We start from the raw sequence: 6,588 nt of genomic DNA, 5'->3' as shown, positions 1-6,588 counted from the left end.
GGTGATGTGTCCTCTAGGTGTGCAGAGGCCCCTAGGAACGCACTATATTCTGGACTTTGCAACACAAAGGCTAAAAACAGAAGTATATTCACTACTCACAGATAATACAAACAACCCCCCCCCCCCCCCCGCCCCCCCCCCCCCCCCACCATTCCCTAATCTAAATTAGTCCCACCCCTTCCTGTTTAAGACATTTTGCATAACCTGTCAGTTGCGGGATACAGTGCGCACGGTGTATCTAGATTCTGACAGGTTGTGCTATCAACGTAGCGGGATGCTCTAGTTCTACCTTTGCAATAGCCACCTTCTCCATTTCTGGCTTGATGGGCTCCCTAGTTCTGCAGCTACAATAACCACTTTCTCCTGCCCTACCATGCTGTGCTAGTCTCTAGTTTTGCAGCTGCAACACCGATCTTCTGCCTTCATATGCTGGGCCCTCTAATTCTGCAGTCACCCATCTTCTGCCTTGGCCGCTGGGCTCTGTAGCTTGCCCTGCTCTAGAGACATAACCCGGCACGTAGCTTATAGCAGGGCTCAAAATTTCAAGTCCTGAGATACTAGCCAGGCCTTAAAAGTTACTCGCCACCAGTTGCCCCACCTAACCCCTACCCTGCCCCGGACTTAACTCCGCCAGGTCAGTGGTGTGACATAGAGTACGGAGATCAGTAACAACACAGAGTCCAGAGGCCAGCGGTGTGATGCACAGTACTAAGGTCAGCAGTACAGAGCTCAGTAATGTAACTCGGAGTGCAGAGGTCCAGCAGTGTTAAGCTGCCCATACACCTTACAACCATCGCACGACTTTCGTTGTGCGATGGTTGTAAAGTAATTACTATTTTGTACGATCTGCCCATCTTGGACAGGCAGATTGTACTTGTGATCATTGCAAGTCCCCCCCCGCCTAGGGGAGGGCTTGCTGGTGATTGTAATGCTGAGCGGGCACACCGGCCCGTGCTGCTTTCCTCTTCCGAGCATGCCACGAACCCGCTGAAAATCGTACGATTTTGGCAGGTTTTCCAGCTAGCTTGGAAGACGAATGTCGTGCGACGGTACAGTAGATGCGGCCACACGCTGCCCATTATCGTACTTTGCGGGATCACTCGCGATTATGGCACGATAATCGTCAGGTGCATGTGCACCTTTACACAGAAAAAACAGGGACTTACAGTGCACCGTTGATCTGATTCAGGTGCTCTCTTCCTCTCATGGTGGGGGTGTTGGGGGGAGGGTCATCAATGCTGCCTCCATGTAACAAGGTGAAGCCTCCAGCAGCGTAGTTGAGCCTCCTTTCAGGTCCCAGACTGCAGAAATGTACAGAGGTCAGCAGGATGACGCACAGCACAGAGTTCAGTAATGTAACGCACAGTCCAGAGGTCAGCAGTACAGAGGTCAGTAATGTAACGCACAGTACAGAGGTCAGCGGTACAGAGGTCAGTAATGTAACGCACAGTACAGAGGTCAGTAATAAAGCACAGTTCAAAAGTCAGCAGTGTAAGGCAGAAATAATGCACGGTACATAAGTCGGCAATAGCGCACAGTGGAGAGGTCAGCGGTGTAAGGCAGAAATAACACACAGCGATCACCAAGAACGCACAGCGCAGCGGTCAGCGAGAACACACAGCTCAGCGGTCAGCGAGAATTTGTCCGACGTGAAGCCTCCCTTCAGGTCCCGCACTGTCCTGCCATCCAGCCAATCACAGCTCTGCAGTCTTCATCCCAGCCTATGGCAGCTAACGTGGAGATGACGGACAGCCAGCCAGCCAGCTTCTCCCGTCTCTCCTCCTCTTCGGCCGCTGCAGCTATAGAGCGGCCGCAGAGGAGAAGAGAAGGGGGAGAGCTGACCGGGTGATCGCCGCTGCTGAAGCGGCGGCAGATTCCTTTCTCATACTGCCGGCGGCGCCCGCCTCCCCCCGATGAATTTCCACTCGCCAATTGCGAGGGGGCGAGTGGAAATTTTGAGCCCTGGCTTATAGGCTTCACTTCCCCGGACTCACCACCACAGAGGTGCCGATGAGCACGATGACATCTGGATCTCAGCTGGGGTTCTGCGGAAGCTCCTCCGCTGCCTGAAGTCAGAGATTTGGGTGCTGGTTTCCCAGGGAGGTCCGGCGCACGAACTGCCAGTACATCCGGACGAAAGTCACACACACCAATACATTGCACAGCATGTTGACCAGGTAGAGGAAGGAGCTGCAGCCGGCATAGATGTAGGAGTAGGCGACATAGGTGGACACGTTGGTCCCCAAGTCAAAGAAGCACCAGGTCCAGGGGTACTGGCAGTAATTTATTAATAATCTATAATATAATTGTTTTTCTCTTATCTAACTAGTTTGGGGGCAGCATTTTTGGCGCCCCTCTGGAAAGTGCCGCCCTAGGCAAATGCCTAGTTTGCCTTGCAGTAGATACACCCCTGAGTGTGGGAGATGCTTTGCATTGCCATTCATTTCAATGGCATCCCAGATCAAGCACCCGTCATTACCGCCCCCTTTGTCACCCCCTTCTGAACAAGGTCTAAGTGTAAATCTTTTCAGCAGGCTCACATACAATGCAAATCTTCTCCTTCTAGAGTGAATCTGTTTGTGCAGGAAGTCGAACAATATGCTGGCGAAATAAGCAAATATTGTCCTCATACAAGATCCATGTGTATTCTTCTTGAATCTCGGTGAGCTTTGCGTATTTCTTCCAGATCTGTGCAGTAATCCAGTGTGTCACTTGGCGCTTACTGTAATAAAGACCGGTCACTGCTGCTCTCTCTCCGTGTGCAGGGTGACTAGTCTTGTCTCCGCCCCCCTCCTGTAATAAAGACTGGGCACTGCTGCTCTCTCTCCTTGTGAATGTTGACTAGTCTTGTCTCCGCCCCCTCCTGTAATAAAGACCGGGCACTGCTGCTCTCTCTCCTTGTGCAGGGTGACTGGTCTTGTATCCGCCCCCTCCTGTAATAAAGACCGGGCACTGCTGCTCTCCTTGTGCAGGGTAGCTGGTCTTGTCTCTGCCCCCTTCTGTAATACAGACCGGTTACTACTGCTCTCTCTCCTTGTGCAGGGTGACTGGTCTTGTCTCCACGCCTTCCTGTAATTAAGACTGGTCACTGCTGCATCCTGTAGTTTCCTGCAGGCATCCTGTAGTGGGTTGGGCCTGCTGGGCCCCTCCCACAGCTCTGCTCCCTGCACAGGCTATGTACAACAAAGTGATATCAATATCACTGTTAATTTTACAAGATAATATCTGTGTTTGGTGCACAAAAAGTGATCTACAGCTACTGATGGCTTGGCGTCAGATACCAGACATGCAAGCTATAAGCAAGTCAATGAAAATTCCAGCCGCTAGTTGGCTCTACCAGAACATCTGCTCTGATTTACTAAGCTGACTTGTTCTGAAAGCATCTGGATATAATCCTGTTTTGGGAGACAAGCCGTGACACCAATAAGAATTCCTACATCGGTATGACTCGCTGTTGGATTCTTTGCTTGTTTGTTATGCGGCAAATTAAAATGAATATAAACTATCATTTGTCAGCATAGACGCTACGCTGATCCTTGACTTGCAGTGCTCTGCTCAGCAGGGAGAGTGATTTAGCGCTATTCAGGGCCCATTCACACCATTTACATGCGTTTGGGGTGAACAATCAAAAATGTGGCAAGTCTGAATTTGATCTGCTGCGGCGGATTAGGCAGCTTATTCAAATGAAAGGTCTGCCTTAACGCACCGCACTTTACCGCGTGTATGTAAAATACACCACAGCGGACCTGACTGGTGTGAATGGGCTGCACGTGTTATAATCCACATTTTAGAGCTGAAAATTACTTAAACTCCTCGAGAGTGACATGTTTCCTGAAAGCACAGACCCTGTAGAATAAAATGGCGGCAGTTGCACATTTTTATGTCGCACGATATTAGCGCAACTCTATATCAAACCCAAAATCTCAGCATACGTTACACTTCAGTTAATTTTAGTGCACAAAAACCCAATATGATACCCAATTTAGTATAATATAAAAAATGAGGTTTTGCCGAGTAAATAGATACCCAACATGCCAAGCTTAAAAAATTGTATGCGCACGTGAAATGGCGACAAGATATGATACCCCAAATTGTCCATGGGTGGCGCTTTAACAGCCCTTACAGGTCATCAGTTTAGAGCAGGGGTAGCAAACCTCCGGCCCTCCAGCTGTGATGAAACTACAAATCCCATGATGCATCTCTCTTCGGGAGTCATGTCTGTGGCTGTGAGAATCTTGCAATGCCTCATGGGATTTGTAGTTCCACCACAGCTGGAGAGCCGGAGGTTTGCTACCCCTGGTTTAGAGGTAACAGTGAATATTGGACCCACAATTATTGCTCCCAATCTGGCGCACGCAGCGATACCTAAAATGTGTAGCGCAATTGTCGTTTTTGTATATAGGCGTACCCGATGTTGACAATAGTATGTGTGCATTTACAGAGTGGGCGACTTTTTTTTTAAAACTTTTTTTTCTACTTAAAGTGAAATTTCCCCCCCTTCCCCCAACGTTAATTAAAGCACTTACCTTAAATGATGTTTCTTAATCCGATCTTCTTCTTTCCTGATGTTTTCAGTCTTCTCTCCAGCTCTGCGGCGGGTTTCCGATCCAGCGCTGACTCCTTCGGGCTTGCTGGCACTTCCTGTCCCATGGTGTCTGCATGTGGGTGCAAACGTCCATAGACTTACCTTGCGTCCCTCCTCGCGTCCCGGGCGAAAATTTGAACTGCGTATGAGCGCGCCCCAAGATCCTTTGCGGCCACCCGAGAATTTTCACATTTTCGGACGGGAGTGCGCGTAGGGCACAAATAAGTTTAAACCACTGTTAGATATATGCAAATTTTTTGCATATATCTATTGCTTGCTAGCAGTAAATTTATGCAAAAAAAGCTGAGGGTTTAGAAACCATTTAACTTTATTACTATCAGATAATACTCATTGCGGGGTAGTAATACTGAAACGATTAAGTCTCATTGGCAGGAAAGTCCCTGTTCCGGGACTAATATGCTCCCTGCATTCATGCAGATAAATGTAACCATTGTTACTACGGGGATTCCAATAGTAGCAATGGTTACATTTATTTGCTAACCCCCTCCAGTGTTGTTACATTGTGGGGGTTATCCACTAAGCTGCCAAAGGCAGCCGAATGAATAACCGACCCGAAGTGAAGGGAGCCAAAGCCTGTTCGGCAATTCCCTTTAGCCCGGTATGTGTTCACTCACCTCCCGATCTACTGTGCCGACCTGTGACAGTCTCATTGTCACAGGTCGGCTAGAACTATGAGGTGAGTGGAAATCACTCATCTCATAGTTCTCCTTTAATGCAAATAATGGGCATGAGCTCGTAAGCATGGATCCTGTAACTTTTCAATTTTGTCAACACTTACAACATTAGGAGATAGGCAACACAGCGCTAAGGGTTGATAAGTGAACAATAAACCAATAAATAAATATGTAATTATAATACGGTGAAAAGTGATATTAAACTAATCCAATCTTCAGTGTAAATCAATCCAAAATACTTAATCTCTATAATGAGTGTTAAACCATAAGAAAATAAATCAATCCCAAAAAAAGTGGATACATCACTAATGTGTATCAGTCCAAAACTAAGTATCAAAAAATATATAGAAAAGTTTTGAAACTGTCTCATTAAACAGTTGTATCAAGTGTCAGTGAGAAACACTTGATACAACTGTACAAATTAATGTAAAAATTGTTATTAGAAGGTAATTAATCATTTAAACATTATTAAAGTATTCAGTAATTATTCAAAAAACGATTGAGATCAAAATCAATATTTAATCCCTTAGGGGTCATGGTATCTAAAAGAAATATCCACTTGGACTCGTTCCTTGAAACCTCTCTCGTAAGATTGGAGCCCCACCAATGATTTTTTATTTTTATCAATGCCACATAGTTTATGTTTCAAATTAATTTAATCAATTTTATATACATATATAGTTTAACATTAATCTATGTGTAATCCTACGGATGAATTATTGATTTTGATCTCACTTGTTTTTTTAAATAAATAATGAGGGTCTTTTAAAATTATTTTAAATTATTACTGGGGTTTAATAAAGTTTAAAAGCCGTAGCGGGCCTGAAGGATGAGCCGAACGTTCAGCTTAAAACTTTAGCTCCTTAGTGAATGACTCCGTGTCTCTTGTTACTGAGATGTATTTATTTTATCAGCGCCATCTAGTGGTCATAATGTGGAATTTTTCTGATTCAGTCTGTTCTTTATAATTTAAATATACATACACTATATTGCCAAATCCAAATAATTGGATTCAGGTGTTCCAATTACTTCCATGGCCACAGGCGTATAAAATCAAGCACCTAGGCATGCAGACGCTTCTACAAACATTTGTGAAACATGTGAAAGAATGGGTCGCTCTCAGGAGCTCAGTGACTACTAGCGTGGTACCGTGATAGGTTGCCACCTGTGCAATAAGTCCATCCGTGAAATGTCATTGCTACTAAATATTCCACGGTCAACTGCTAGTGATATTATAACAAAGTGGAAGCAACTGGGAACAACAGCAACTCAACCACAAAGTGGTAGGCCACGTAAAATGACAGAGTG

Source organism: Nanorana parkeri, unplaced genomic scaffold, assembly GCF_000935625.1.
Source record: "Nanorana parkeri isolate BGI_ZX_2015 unplaced genomic scaffold, ASM93562v1 scaffold214, whole genome shotgun sequence".
Taxonomy (NCBI): Eukaryota; Metazoa; Chordata; class Amphibia; order Anura; family Dicroglossidae; genus Nanorana; species Nanorana parkeri.
Note: the sequence above shows the minus strand (reverse complement) of the source record.